Here is a 16,102-nt window from a genome sequence, read left to right on the forward strand (position 1 = left end):
AAATACTTTTCATCCCAGCATTTCAGATAAGGGATGTCCAACCTGTACTGTTTTCAGCCCCCAGAGTGGTGGTCATCGCTGTCACAGACACAGGAAACTGACACAGGGTCTCAAGTGCTCCTGCTGTCGCTGCCTGAACCTGGCTGACTGTCCCTCCAGACTCCTGCCCTTCCACAACCCAGATACAACATCAGGTGTATGGCTTTGTTCAACCCAATTTCTCTAGTGTTCCCATTTCACAGGTGAGACAGTAAGGCACAGGCTTGAGCCACAGCCCCCAAGCTCCCGCTCCCCACCTCAGCCCTGCCCTCCCAGTTTCTTCCCCATCTACCTAGCTCCGTATGGGGTGTCCTCACCCAGTCACAGCTGACTCTGAGGCCACCAGGAGGCAACAGGGTCAGGACAAACCCAGAGCCTAATCATCAGACCCTGGTGCTAGAGCCAGGGCATCTGACACAGGGTCAGGGCCAAGACGCCTGAGTGGGTGAAACTCTGCTGGTCAGACCCAGCTCACACCCAGCAGAGGAAAGGAAAAGGGTGTCAGTCCTCTGCCACCAAGACCCCAGAGGGGGCCTGGGTCACTCTGGGACTGCAGCACAGGTTTCTGGGGACACTCCCTGAGATGATCCTCAAATCTCCCAACCCACGAAGGGACCTGGCTTCTCTGTCTGACAGGTGTTGCTGACAGCTTGAGACCCAGCAGGATAAAGGGATGGCGTGGCTGAGCCTCCGGCCACACAGCAGAGAGGAGCAGGCAGGAGAGGAAGCTGCCCTGCCCTGCCCACAGAGCCAATGCACAGAGGGCAGGAAGAGATGGATGGAAGGGAGGATGGTGCCCATTTCACAAGTGGGGAAAATAAAGCTTCAAGAGGAAGAACACCAGTGGGTCATTATCACCTGCCTCAGAATCGGGGTACCAGATCCATCCTAAATAGGAGTCCAATTCTTCTCAAATCATTCATTCAGGAATGATAGGGTGGCCAAGCAGGTGGGAGGCACAGAGATGCAGATCTCACAGAAGATGAGGGGTGACCCTCCTCAGGACAGAGGCCTGCCCTCATCTGAAGACCATGAAGAAGCTAGTGTTTCTGCCTCTAAGAGGTCAAGAAAAAGGGGGCCAGAGAAGCAAGGATTCTCCCTAGAGAAGCTGTCGGTGCTCTCCCTTGGGAATCCAAGTGGGGCTCACCTCACTTGGGAGCTGGACTCACCCCAAAGAAAAGGGACCTGCCCAGGGGCCAGGGGGCTTGACTGCAGCAAAGGATGGCTACTGGGGAAGATCAAAAACTGAACTCCCAGACTCCCCTCCAAACCAGAATTCTGGGTATAGAGCCAGGGGACTTTCTAAATTGCTAGCGGGATCTGAGAAAGGAGGTATCTAAGCAAGGAGTCGGCACTTCTCCTGGTACTAAGATGTTCCAATTCTGCAGTTCAGGTTCCCTATCCCAAAGCAACTAAAACATACAAAGAATCCATGGTGCATGAACTTCAGTGGCTGGGTGCATTCAAAGACTCCACAACTAGAATTCTATGATCCAGAGACTTGGTGACTCAGTCCTCAACCAATATGCAAAGGTGATGGGATGAGAGCCCTGGGTCCAGCAGGCATTGGGAAACCACAAAGTTGGGCCCTTGGTGCAGGGGACACAGTGGCATGGATGGGAAGGAAGGAAGGAAGGGGGATGGGGAGTAAGCTTGCTTATATATCTACATTCACATATTATCATTTGCACAAGAACAGAGAAAATCCAGCAAGTTCTCTAATGATGGTCACCTCAAGAACATGAAGGGGGAGTGAGAAAATGAATTTGAAAAGGAGGGGTTCACGTTTCACCCTTCTGATTGTTAGATACTTAACCAGGACTGTGCAACACTCTTATAATTAAAAATTGTAATAATTGACAAAGGAATATGTGCAAGTCTATGATTCTTCCTGAGTTGGTTTACTTGTCTATTTTATCCTCCCCCTCCCATGAGGGCTGGTGGGGTCTTGTGCACTGCCATGTCCCCTGACTCCTGGCAGAGGGCCAAGCACATGGCAAGCATTCAAGAGCTATTTGTTGAAAATATGAATGATGCTAAAATGTGACCTCCTCAGAGCATTTGATAAGGCAAGACCTCTAGGATTCTCTAAGAAGGAAGGGAGAGGCTGGAAAGAAAAGAGATGCCCAGGACCAGGGCCAAGGATGGCCTGCAAGCGGGGTACGGGTGGCTGTGTTCTGTGAATTTGCAACACCCGAGCCTTACCCAGGTGCTATTTCCATACAGTTGAGGCCTGGAACTCTAGGAAGTCCCACATATGAGCATCCCTCACCTACCTCAGGACACCAGCACCCCTGAAGCCCCAGGTGTTCACCCCGCCTCTGCCCTCCATGTGACCCATCAGGTTTCCACTCTCTCTGGGTCATGCCAAGCCCCCTGAGCCCTCTACTGCCTGAGTGGGAGCCTGGTCTTGGCCTGGAACCAGGAGCCCAGAGGCAGAGGGTCGGGGCAGGGGGTGGCGCTGCTGCTGCCACCCAGAACACCAGCTGCTGGCAGCGATTTATTTTTGCTTTAAGTGCTGGAGAATTGCAGGGCTGGAGCTGCCAGCTCAGGGGGCCCAAGCTGCAGCTGGAACAGGGGGAGGTGGGCAGGGGTTGAGGGCAAGCGTCCTTCCCCAGCCCCACAACTCCTCCTCGACCTCTCTTGCCCCAGTCTTTCAGCCTCCCCCATCACACACAGCCCAGCACCTCTCCATCTCCATGTGCTCCCCCACTTCAAGTCTCCCAACAGCTGCAAGGAGGCTGAGGAGGGCAGAGTCCCACCTTGCTTCTCATGAGCTGTGCAACCATGGGCTGGGGCTCTCCCTCTCTGGCCGAGGGTGCCGAATTTCACAATGGAGGTGTCATGTTACAAATACACACACTCCCCATTCAGGGTGGGAGCACGGACAGCTGCAAATGGCTCCTATTTCCTGGTCCATCTTCTGTGCCCAGGTGAATCCCAGAAGCCTGTGCACCTGGCTGAGCTGAGCTGAGCTGAGTTGAGCTAAGTGGCCCACTGAGGCTCAGTCCCAAAAACTATTTGCTCATGCTGGAAAGGAAATATAAGCCCTGTCTTTTCAGAGGCCACAGGGGCATCCAGGAGGGAAGGAAGGGATTAGGCTTCACCAAATACAGACTAACCAGTAAGCATCCGGATCTCTTTACAACTAGGAAGTTGTTAAAGTTGGTCATTGCCAATTTTTAAAGATTAATATACATACATAATACCCATATACGTGTGTGCACACGCATGTACATGTAAACCTGGGTGTTATGTCAAAAAGAGGTTGGAAAAGGGAAGGCGAGTACACTGACACGAAACACAAGCAGCCAGTAGAAGTGTGAAAATGCTTAACTGGGCAAGGAATGGAGACCCCCCACCAACCCCACCTCCTGAGGCCTCCATACATTTTCACCATTTTTACAGAAGGAAGCTAAGATTTGCTAATTCAAAAAGATCAGCTGAAGGTTGAGAAGGCTGTCTCCCTGGGCCTCAGTGCACTTAGATCTGCAGTGGGCATGGCTTCTGCCCCTTGCAGGGTTGGGCAGGGACATCTTGAGCTGGAAGCAAGTCAAGTGCCAGGGACGAAACAAAGCTCAGAACTTGCAGCCAGTGAGGACACAGATACACAGAATTCAATCCAGAGCAATCCGGAGCAGGAGCCTGACATAAACCCAACTCCTTTCCCCATAACCGAACAGATGGCAGGTCAAAGGCTCAGAGAAAAGGGCGGAATCCCACTCTGCCTTGGACAAGTCCACGATTCTGGAACAGTGATGTCATCTTTCTGAGGTTCAGTATTACCATCTGCAGAATGGACAGTAATTCTAGCTACCATTGCTACTGAGCACTTGCTGTGTGTTAGGTATTGTGTATGTCTGAAGCAACCCATTCAACCCCATGTGTTTACTGAACACATACTATACACACTGCAGGCCCTGGGGGTAGAGCTAAGGTGGAACCCTGTACTCAAGGTGTTTATATCTCAAGGGGAGGCAGACAATAAACAAGACAAAATGCATTGAAGTATATGGCATTAAAAGAAAAGTAGAGCAGGAGGGAAGGAATATGGGGTGAAGGAGGCCACAGTCAGCGAGGGCTTAGAGAGGAGGTAGCATTTGCACTAGACCTGAAGGGAGGGAACAAGATCTGGGAAAGAGTGGCCCAGGCAGGGGAAACGGCACATGCCATGCCCTGAGGTAGGAGTGGGCCTGATCTGTCAGAGGCTCAGCAAGATGAACAGGTGGAGTGGCCAGAGCAGAAAAAGAGAGAGACAGAGGAGAAAGACCAGGCTAGGATGATGGGAAGGCCCTGACACCCAGAGGGTGTCAAGAACATAGTAGACCCTCAAGTAACAATGTTCTGATGGAAGCCTCCGTTCCATACCATTTATTGTTTGCTCCCTGGCCCCTGCCCAAGCCTGCATCCTTCAAAGAAGCCCAGGCCACAGGTGAAGAGTAGAGGGGGGCATCAGCTGCCCAAGGCCTGGAGGAGAGGTCAGGATTTTCCACTCAGGATCCAGGAGGCTATGCCCCCACTGACTTTAGGAGCAGTAGCATTAATGCCCAGTCAGGGCAGAATTGCTCCCTGGGGCACTAAGAAGGGAATTCCAGCTCCTGGTTAGCCATGCAAGCAGAACACTCACTGTCCAGTGCTACAGGGCTGAAGGCTAATGAGAGCTGGGCCAGGGTCTGCAAGGTCCCCGCAGCCTCTCAGTGCCTCTGTAGTCAAGCAGAAAGACTTGAGCTGTGGAACCTCAGAGGGGTGAATGAAGGGGTGGCCACAGAGCACACACCAAGCAGTAGGCCTGTGTGTGAGGCCCTCTGTTGTTGCAGCATATGCCTTCCCTCTCTGGACCCATTTTCCATGTGTCCACAGGAAGGTTGGGCTAGAATGGCAGATTCTCAAGTCTCCCCAGGTGCTCACACCCCCTCCTTCAGAGGCTCCCCTTGCATTCCCCCATTTCTGCTGAGACCACCACCCTTTTCCCCCAGAGGTATACGCCAAAGCTCACATTTCTACTTCCCTATCCTGGGTACTCCCTGACTGGGGCATCAGATCCACTTCACAGTCAAGAAACCAAGGCCAAGAGAATGGAGGCCCAAAGAAGTACATCTCCCTCACCCTACCTCCTCCTTGGCACTGCTTCCCTCAAGTATCCCTCCCACATAGTGAGATTCATTCATTCAACAGCCATTTATGAAGCACCTCTGTATGCTGGACACTGCACAGGGGACCATGGGGAACTTCACCCCCAGAGTGCACTCCCCCCATAATTTGTGCCAGTACAACAAAGCCAGTGCCACTAAAGCATCTTCAGACATTTACTGAGCATCTTCTAAATGCCAGGCCTTCACTAGGTCCTGAAGATGCAGCTCCCTGGGGACTGGAATGGCAAGCCCCAGGGCCTGTGTAAAACCTTCCTCAGGGACAGGTGGTTAAAGCCAGGCTGGCATATAAATACCCCTGGGTGGGATGTCTGCTGAGCAAGGAAGAGTAAGGTCGGTCCCTGGGAAAGTCCCAGGACTCTGGGTCAGAGGCTCACAGGCTATTATGACCCCTCCAGAGCCTCCCCAGCCTCCAACCCCATCTGTACAACGAAGCTAATGCCACCCTCTGCACTGGCAGGCCATTAGGAAATTAAATCAACTAGCAGAGCGCTGGGCCCTCAGCCAGTGCCCAGCAAGGGCTCTGGTCCTGCCTGAGGCCCAGCTCCTCCAGAAAACCCACCTGCCCCCACCCAGTCCCCCACCCCCAACCCCATGTCTCCTCTGAAGCCTCCGACAGCCCTGCCCGCGGCCCAGTTTCAGGCGGCTTGCTTTCATCTGCAGCCTTTCCCTACTGCTGGTTCCCTATCACACTGCCAATTCCCCAGAGCAGCCTCTGAGGGGCCGAGCCCACGCCCACCACACCTTCCCTTTCGAGTGGCTGGCCCAGCCCCCAACCCTCCTGCTGCCCACAAGCTGCCCCCTCCTGGCCTTCCTTGGTGCCAGCCATGGCCAGGCTCCAGCAGCAAGCCCCAGGGGAGGGGCAGGTGTGCCCATGTGTCACTCACAGTAAAGCACTGGCCAACTCTCAGCCACAGGCACCAGGTGCACCTGTCAAAGGGAAGGCCCAGCCCAGAGTTCATGGAAATGTGGGGGCTGAGGGTGACCATGGGGCAAGCATACACGTACAGCAGCAGCCCCTGCCTGAAGGCTGAGCAAGGACCATAGAGGTTACTAGGAGTGACAAAACAGTCACTTTTGCCCCCATCCTGTGCCAAGGCCTCTGGGTTCCGTGCTTGGTGTTGCCAATTATGGCCCAGGGCACCAAAGGCCTAGCCAGAGAAGAGGAAATTGCACACCGCCCAGTGCTGCAGAGCTGCAGGGTGCTGCTGTCGCCAATACTGTTATTACTATTATCATGGCTGTTGTTATTATTTCACTGCTGCAGGGCCACCTAGTGTGACCCTGTCCTTGTTGGAGCAGACTTGGAAGAGGGATACAGTAGCCCTGGGGCAGGAAGGATGGGGGCAACCCTTGGCTTGGAGAGAGCTAGCTGAAGATTTGTTTCAACCCAACCTGCTATGAGGCTTTGGGCAATAGCTTCTCCAGGCACCTCTTCCTCCCAGCACATCTCAGGTCCCTGAGCATCCCTCCATCAGGTATATGCCTGGAGGGAACCCTGCCTGAATAACCAGATGGTCCTATGGGAATCTGATATGGCAACTGGGCACAGCCAGGGTCCATAGATAGCCAGACACACTCAGACCCTGCCCCTTTCCCCAAGAGAAGACTCATTCCCTTCCGAGCTGAGGAAGGAGCTCAACCGTGCTCTCACCAGGGAGGAGAACAAGGAGGTGATCTGAAACTTGGATCTCATGTCTGATAGGCTTGTGCCAACTCCCAACATTTATAGAGTGCCTACTGTAATGGGCACAGCAGTGCTCTAGAGAAGAAGAGAATCCTTCCTTGTTGTCCAGCACACTGGAGCCAGCCTCCTTGTAGGCAAGGATGCTCAAGCTCCTCCCCCTTCACACCACGCTCTCTCAGGAGGCCTGGCCCCACCTGATGCCAGCCCTTCCAGGGCACCCCTTCCAGAGCAGCCAACCTTAGGTACCCTAGCTGGTGGGAGGGGCCACCAGAAAACTGAGATACAGACTTCAATGAGAAATCTCTTAGGAGGTCCCTGGCAGACAATGAGGGGCTCTTCTGAGAATACAAGCGGGCGCACTCCTCAAAAAGACCCCAAGCTTCTGATGCTGAGCTGTCCCCTCTCTAACCCTCTCCTGCTACAGGGCCGCGGTCCAGGGTGGAACTGGCTGTAAACATGCAACCTAGCCCAAGGTGAGGCTGGGGTCCGGACCCGGGTTGTGGGCAGCAGCCAGAGGCTGGCCTTTACTGGCACCTCAGGAAGGGAGCGAAGGGTAGGCCGGAGGCTAACGCCTTCTGGGTTCGCACCTTCGAGGAGGCGGCTGCCGATTTCAGCGGCGTGTGGGCGCCTTGGCGCTCCCGGGAGACAGAGCCTAAGAACCCGGGTTCGGAGATGCAGAAGTGGGGAGCAGGAGGTCCCCAGTGCTTTATTGCATGGCTCAGACCTGAGCACAGGGGAGTGAAGAAGAAACTAGAAATGGCCTCAGGCAGCGCCACACTCCGGGATGGGTACGCCCCCTGGGAAACGGGAAGGGGATGGCCCTAGTCTCCACAAGTCCAGGCTGCAGGAAGGCAGAACCTCCCAGAACGGGAGGCCACCACCAAAGAAACACTTTTCTGTGATCCTCATTCAGAATATAGGTTTTAAGACATTCACATGACATGTGCACAGAGGCACAGACACTGCCAGGGCCTCCATTCGCATTTGAAGCCCCCCTTAAGGCGCTCCCCAACCCGGATGCCATTTGCACTGGGTCGCTGACTCCCCGTCCAGCTTCCCCCACACCCCAGGACACTCAGACCAGACAAGCGCGCCCAGGAGGGACCCTCAGTCCCGAACGGCTGCGGGCTTCTCAAGGCCGACTTTTAAAAAGCAGAACGGAACCGCTGGCCGAGAACCATTTCCAGAATGTTTTTACTCCACTAGAGCACAGGAGGTGGAAGAGAAACGATTCCAAGGACCCCGCAGGTCTCGGGTTGGGAGCATCCTCGAGGCCGGCTAATAAATCCCACGGGCAGTGGCCCCACCTTGATTGTGGGGTCTTTAGGAAGGTCACGCCTAGGACCGATGCCACGCGCGAAAGTGGCTCCTCCAGCTCCCTTCTGAGCCCCCCTCATGCAAACCGGCCAGAGGGGGGCCGAGGCTCCTCAAAGTTTCCCGGAGCGCCCCCCGGGACGAAGGTTAGCCAGGAGCAAAGTTCCCTGGTGGCGGTAGCCGGAGACATGGCAGAGGAAGAAAAGCTCGCAGTCAGCATTTCCTCCGATGGTTCACCAAGGGAGGAAAAAAGATGAAAACGAGAGCGAGGAAAAACCCTCCTGCCCCACCTTCCCTGTTGCTGCACCACCTCGTGCGCACACCGGGCCGGGAAGGCGGCCTGCGGGGAGCTGGGGCCGGGTTCCCGGGGGTCCGTGCGACTGCGGCCACACACTTACCTCGGTCAGTAGTCCGGGCGCGGCGCGCTCCGCGTCCTCCGAGCTCCGGGTGGCCGTTCCTGGCCCCGGTAGCCGCTGCGCTGGCTGCATCGCCGCCGCCGCCGCCGCCGCCGCCTCAGGGCAGCCCCCGGGGGTGCTCCATGCCGAGGGGCGCGTCAGTCCCCGGCGCGGATTGCCGGGGTCTAGCCACGGGTCGGGGGCGCGCGCCTGGACGGCGCCCCCGGCCGCTGGGCGCTCGCTCGGGCCGGCGCAGCTGGCGTCGGTCCCTCAGTCCCGCTGTGAGCGCGGCCGGTCCACCCCCTCCCCCGCCGGCTGTTATCTGATCCCGGGCAGGGCCCGGCGCGCTCCCCTACGCCCGGGAGTCCTGCACCTCCCAGCGGGCTTCAGCCGCGCCAGGCCCCCTCCACCAGCTACGGTTCCCAGGGAGGCGGCCGCAGCAGCGGCAGCGGCGGCTTGGCCCGGGGAAGACGGGGAGCGAGGAATGGAGGCGAGGAGGCGGCGGGAGACAGAAGCTCGGCGCGCACCCAGCTCCGCGCCCCGCTGCCACCGTTGCCCAGCTCGACAACTCGTCTAACTCTCCGCCAAGAGCACTCCCGCCCCGCACCGCGCTGCCACTGCCCCCGCCCACCACGGCCCTGGCCAGGCCCGGCGCCCCCTCCTCGCCCCAGGCTGCCCCCACACACACACTCCGCCAGCCACTTGCGCACTGGGACGCGCGCGCGCACGCACACACACACACACATACACACACACACACACACACACACACAGAGGCACATCCTCCCGAGGACTCGCGCACCACACACAGGTGCATGGCGAGCATACACACAGGCACGCACACACAGGCAGAGGAATCTTGGACAGGAGTGACACAACCAGACACACAAGCCTAGGCATCATGTCCACACATGCAAAACTCATGTCCTAACATGCACAATGGTTGAAGGTACACAGGTGCATACACACTTGCACGTGCACACGTGAGTGGTATCTGCACATGTGCACACATCTAAACTTGTGCATTCCCACAAAATCCTCTCGCCTTGCACACCAAGCACACACATTCACGCACACACCACCACCACCTCTCCTTAATGGCATGTCTCCCCCTCCCCATCTAGTACTCAGTTTGGCTTCTTCCATTTCCTGCTTTCTCCTGTGTTCCTCCCCCTGCCCTCTCTATGCTGACTTGACCCTCATGTGACCCCCTTCTCTTGCCTACCCCCGTCTGGGAGGCTCAGGCTTCCTCCCCAGCTTGTCCCCAGGCGCCTTGCCCTCTCAGCCTCCTGGGGCCTATTGTCTGAGCCTCACATCTCTCTGCCTCCTGCAGGGCCCCGGCCTTTCATCCTGGCAGACAGACCAGCCCGGCTGGGCCCTGACCCAGGGAAACCCCATTTTATCACTGACCTGAACCCCAGCTCAGCCCCAGGGCCACAGAATTGGGCCGGGGAGGCAGGTCTATGCCCACAGCACGAGCCTCAAAAGGCTTCCAGGCCCCCTCAGCCTCCAGCTTCCCCTTTAATGTGAAATATAATTATGTGTCTGCACAGCGGGGAGACTGGCTGCAGGATTCTAACCAAGGAGGACGGCTCTCTGGCCACCGCCCAGATTGCTGGCAGCTCAGTGTAGAGCCGTCTGCAGTCTCCCCCAGCCCAGGGCTCTGACCCAGGCTCTTCACCCAGGCCCCACAGTCATCTGGAGCACTCACCAACCTCAGGCTGTGCTGAGTTTGAAAATCCCACTTCCTCTACTGATGAACATGGAGGCAAGTCTTTGCCACTCAGTGCCTCAGCTTCCCTATGGTCAAGTGGAGATAGTGGGAATCCCTATCTTAAGAGGGCTAAATGAGGTAAGTATACATAAAGTGCTTAGCACGGTTCTAGGCTGGGTAAAGTGTCTAATGGTTGTTGTGTGCTCAGCTCTTTGCCAAGGACCTGACTAGTTTTATTACTGTCACAATGACCCTCTGGGGTAGATACACTCATTGCCACATTTTGCAGATAAAGAAACTGAGGCCCTGCCTGAGGGCCACTTAAGGTTGCAGTGGAGAGAAAAGGGGTATCCTGGAGGACTTGACCCCAACGCCCCCACACCTGCCCTGAACAACCACACCGCGTCCTAGTTTCTTCCTCCTCCTCCTCCTGGGAAACAAAACTCTAAGGAGACCAAAAACTCAGGAAATTTTTCCCCTCTCCCTCCAAGTGACCAAGGAGGGAAATGACTCAGTTCCTACCCTTCCCTGCCCCAGTGTCCAGAAGAAGGAAGCCAAAGAGGACTCAACTATCCCAGGAGAATCGAGCCTAAGTCACCCTTCTGGGGAGGCCCCACTGTGGGTGCCCAAAGGATTCCATAGCATCCCCTTGGCTTGGGGATGAGAAAATGAGCAGGTACACTATAGGACTTCTCTGGGTCTAGGATTCTGACAACTTCTGGGACAAGGGGGTGAGACCAGGATGTGTGCAGGCACGGGAGCGTGTGCGCGCGCACGCGCGCGCACACACACACACACACACACACACACCTCCCACCCAGTTGTTCGCCAAGATGGCCCATGTGAGGCAGGTGGGGGTCTTCTTCCTAAGCCCCATTATCCAACCCATTTCACAGAAATAGCAAGTATTTTGCCCAAGATCACCCAGCAGAGAATGCCCCAGGAGAGAGGTAAACTGAACGGTCCAGGTCACTGCCTTTAGTTTCCACACCTTATCCTCCCAACCCACTTGCAAGGTTGGAGTTCAATTCTTAATCACCCAAGGCTGTTATGGGTCCTCTGCCAGGCATGGGGCACCAACATCCCTTTGGGGAACATCCCCATGCTCCACACAGAGATTGAGGACCAGGAGGGCAGACACGTGGACAGTCCTCTCTATAATCAGTGCATGCACCTGCACTGGTGGGCTCCCCCTGTGGGCACAAGGGTAGAGGCATGCCACCTGCTTCCTGTTGAGCTGAAAGTGTTTGGGAGTGTCCCAGGGACCCCCAGGTGGACCCACACCCCAGCACTGCCACACCCAGCAGACAGCCCTTGGATACATCCCTTGCTGAGGTTCCACATCCTTCTCTGTAAAACTGGGGTGGTAACAGTCACAGCAATAAAAACAATAACCTCCCCACCTGGCATAGTCCAAGGAGAAGCCAGCAAGATGGGCCTATGCCCGGTGCCCTCAACCTGAAATTCCCCTTCTTCCCTTCCAGGGAAGGAGCTGCTCTAGGAAAGGATGTTGTCAAGGTACCTCCAACCCTCAGTACATGATCAACAAAAGTATGCAATAGGAGCATCCTCAGAGCCACAGGCTGGGAGGCCAGAGGAGCCCCTCCTTTCATTTGTAATCCCTCCATTTTGAGGACAGTGAGGCCCACCAAGCAGTTCCCAGAGAATGCCTCACTCGAAGGCTGGGTTTTGTTGTCTGTGCACAGCAGGGCCAGAGCCTCAGCTATACAGCAAATGCCAGCTTTTTCTTTTTCTTTCTTTCTATTTTCCTTTCTTTTGTTTTGTTTTGTTTTGTTTCTCCTTTTTTTTTTTTTTTTTTTTTGGACTGGGGATTGAACCCAGGAGCACTCTATACTGAGCTACCTCTCCAACCCTTTTTATTGTTTAATTTTCTTTTGAGACAGGATGTCACTAAATTGCTAAAACTCCAGGTCCTTCTGCCTCTGCCTCCTGAGTCACTGGGATTATGGTGTGTGCCATCATATCTGGCTAGCTGCTGGCTCTTATAATAGTCACATCTTAATACAATGCCAATGCTTTTGTTTCAGGCATAAGTCAAGCATTAGTTATCATCAACTTAGATACAGAAACCAGATGATCCCTCCCCGGTATCTCCTCTCAGCCAGACAGACAGCTGCACCTACCTGGAGCTCTCCAGGAATGCTTCATCCAGAGGAATGCCAGAATTTCTCCTGCCTGCCCTAGACCATGGCCCAGACTCAGCGGTCAGGGCCTCTCCTGGCCAGCAGGAGATCATCAAAATGTGAAATGGATATGAAAGTCAAAATCTCCCAGGACAAGGACCTGCCACTCTCAGGACACCCAGTGCCCTGGGACCCCCTCTTCTAGACTCGCTGGCTTAGCCATGCAGGCCTGCTACCAGCTTGATCCTGTCACTGGTCTCAGCACCCACTGACCACTGAGCCGGGAATTCTGTTTCCTAGAATCACTCTTCGTTCAGGGAAGCTAACTCAGCCAGCTACCCTGGAAGAGACCTGTCCTACCACTGGGACTCACCACCTCACAACTCCACTTTGCTGAGGTGTCAAGTTTAACGTTCACCTCTCCCACTGGCATATCAGCTCTTTGAGGACAGGAACCATCCCAGGGTTCAGCAGGTGATAAGTGTCTATAGAATAAGAATGACAGACACATAAATGAATGGATTCTCCCCTGCTGGGTGCTTACAGCCATGCCTAACTGCACCTGTGCTATCGCAGAGCCACACTTGACCCTGTGTGATCATAGTCTACCTGTCAGCACAAGACTTGCCTCTTCCTCCAGGCAGGTGGCCAGGGTTCGAACCTTACCCTCTTCTCGGTGCTTACCCTGCCGGAAAGACCAGTGTGCTGGCTGGTTCCAGAATACACATTTCTGTTGGGAGCCCAGGGCGGGAAGCCCAGAAGCACAGTGTTGCACTCCACTTAAGCTCTATCCACATGGGGGTCCAAGGTCAGTTGAGCTAGAAATAAAGGTCCCAACTCTCTGACAATGAGCCACAGAGCAGAACCCAGGCCCAGGAGCTTTACTCTCAGCCTGTTTTCTTTCCTTAGCACCATTTGTCCCAAGACACTCTTTGATGATAATAACCAAAACTAATGGTGACAAGGGCTAATGCCAGCTGTGCTCTTGGCATGTGCCAGGCAACACACAGGTGGGAGTGATTGCTAAGGGAAGACAAGGGCCCTGTCCCCAGAGATGCTGTGGGGGGATGGCTAGAACCTTGCTTGCAGGCACATTCGCACGCACACTCGCCCCTCCCCCATCCAGGTGCCTGAAGGCCCCAGGCTGACCCTGAAGCATTGATCTGAGGCGTGCAGAACTTCAGGAATGATGGCAGCCCTGGGAACAGGACACTGAGTCCCTCCTGCCCCTCCCGCCTGCCGGAAGCAGGCATTGATCAGCTCTGGGAGCTGGCGCTGACTGATTCCCTTGCCCTGGGCTCTGACAATCCCTCAGCCTGTCCTAGTCCTTCCATCCCCACCCTGCACCCCCACCCTAGCTCCCCTGGAGCTCTGTCTTTGAGGAGGATGCTCTCACAGTGACCAGGAGGGTAGCAGTGGGCCAAGCAGAAGGCCAAGACTTTGCACTGTGCTCCATGCTGCATTTCCTGGGCATCAGGAGGGTGTGGGTTCGGGGTTTTGTCCAGGCTGGGCAACTTCAAGAGGTGTCATTGGTCAGTCCTGCCATTGTTTACACCCTTCTGCTAAGAAACTTACTTTTGGGGATCTCACCTACTCCTAGCCCATACCCTTCACCAATTGTTTCCTGTGGGATTGGGGCCATCCCCAGGGTTCAGGGGTAAGAAGTGACCAAGGTCTGGAAGTAGACATCATAGTGATTGGTTGAATGATGACATTTGTGATAGAAACCAAACAATGAATATCAGCCGTAGGACGTTTGTTGGATCTGCAGGAAAAGGAGGAGTTTTACTTCCCAGGCTGCTGGAGTGGTAGAAAGGATCTGCTAGGGACACCTCTGCCCCACATTGAGTGAACCCACCTGAAATGACACCCACCAGAGAAAAGCAGAGTTGAGATACTGAGAAAAGCAAGATTCTAGATAGATCTTTTCAGTCCGTTAGATCTACCCCTAGACTTTTGGTAATGAACCAAAACAATCCTGTTTTTAATTTAAGAAATTTCCAGTAACCTCAAGGGGCTACTGGTAGAGGGCATAGATGTAAAAAGACCGTGGCCTCCAAAACATCCATTAAGCTTTCAAAACCTCTTTCATCCTCTAGAACAGGGTGCTGAAGAGCCGCCTGGCAGAACCACGTGTGGACCAGAGACATGGTACATGCAGAGAGATGTTTTCTCCCTCCCCCCTTCTCACTCTGTCTCCTCCTCTAAAGGGACAGAGCTTCCAGGAAGGCGGGCAAGGCCTTCAGGCCCCAGGAGGACAGGAATAAAGGGCAATAAAGGGAGGGAGGGAAGTGGCTTCAGTCTCTCAGAGTTAAAAATAGCGTCCCCCAAGGAGGCCTTCCCGCTGGGATAATCCGGCCAATTACCCAGCCCCTCTCCACCCTGGTGGGCACTGCCTGCTTCCTCCCTGCCTCCCCCACTGTGGTCCCCATGTGGGGCCATCACTCCACAGACAGGGGACTCTGCCCCAGAGCCAGAACTGGCCCTTGCCCTCGATCTCGCCCTCCTTCCTCAGCAGTGGGCAGAGCCCTGCGCCTCCAGTGCCTGTGAATAGGGCCTGACCCTGAAATAGAGTTTAACATGAGTCCTGACAACAAGAGCGAATTGTCCCAAACTGCCCCCTCCCAAGTAATCAAGAGGCAGATTAGGGACTGCTATGTGAGCCTGTTTATGTTAAGAAAAACTACATATGTATTTGCATCAGCAAATTGAGAAATCTAGGCATTTGGAGACAAAACTGTTAGTGATTGTGTCCTCCCAGGAAGGGACTTTTGCTCATCCATTTCTGTGTCTAGACCTGATTCTGAGGGCTCTGGAATCCAGCTGACCTGGAAAGGTGGGGTCCCACTCCTTTTCTGGCTGGTGACAGGTCTCTCCAGGCCCAGCCCCCAGGCCTCTGCTCAGTTAAGAGGAGTACATGAGGCACTTAGAAAGAAATTGTTTTTAAGTCAAGTTACTCCATGAGTGGAATAAGCTGAATAACTGGGCAATAGGGAGGGACAAGTCTTCCTGGTGGCCCACAGGACAGGAATCTAGCCTTGTGGAACTGCTTTGGGGCCTCAGTCCCACCCCCAACCCCCTCCCCCCCCCAGGTCTTTTGAGGTCTCTGATCTCCCACTTACCCTATGGTCAGGCTGGACTCTGGAACACCCTGAGCACCATCTAGCTGCCCATCACCCCCACCCCCAGGTGGCTGGCTTAGGCTTCCCAAGGAATTTGCTGTTCTGTTGGGGAGGGGAGGTTTACTAATTGCCAACTTGAACCTCGTCTGCTCTAAGGCTGAGCAGAGTCTGGCGGGTAGACCTCTCTGGGGTGAAACAAATTTGTGCTTCAGAGGGTTCAGCCAGCAAAGGACTTCTGTGTCCTGGCCCTCAGTGTGCTAAGGGTCTGACCTTCCAAGGGGTCATTACTCTGTGACAGTCCAGTGGGGAGGTGCTGGGCTCCCCACCCCAGCAGGAGCTGAAGGTAAACCACACAATCTTGGTCTCAGAAGACATGGAGCTAGAGGGTCAGGGCTGGAAATCTTGTCAGGCCAGAGCAGACTTCATAGGAGCCCAACCATCAGGCCCATGGGCAGAGCTAGAGGCTGGACTGGCCAGCTGAGGCCCAATCCCAGGAATGAGTTGGGACTGGAAGCTCCTATTTATAGAAGCATCCTC

General features: G+C 55.0%; 1 protein-coding gene across 3 annotated transcripts in view; it reads right to left on the bottom strand.

Annotated features, from left to right (window-relative positions):
- Positions 1-9,173, bottom strand: part of Kcnj12 (potassium inwardly rectifying channel subfamily J member 12) — a 43,232-nt gene extending 34,059 nt beyond the window's left edge. For 2 of the 3 annotated variants that reach the window (XR_007107890.1, XM_047546972.1), the window contains exon 1: positions 8,589-9,173. The gene's annotated coding sequence lies outside the window, so the exon portion shown is untranslated. The remainder of the gene's footprint in view (positions 1-8,588) is intronic. The other variant, XM_047546973.1, reaches the window with a different exon arrangement.
- Between the last annotated feature and the right edge of the window lie 6,929 nt (positions 9,174-16,102).

The sequence above is a fragment of the Sciurus carolinensis genome, chromosome 3, assembly GCF_902686445.1.
Source record: "Sciurus carolinensis chromosome 3, mSciCar1.2, whole genome shotgun sequence".
NCBI classification, from domain to species: Eukaryota; Metazoa; Chordata; class Mammalia; order Rodentia; family Sciuridae; genus Sciurus; species Sciurus carolinensis.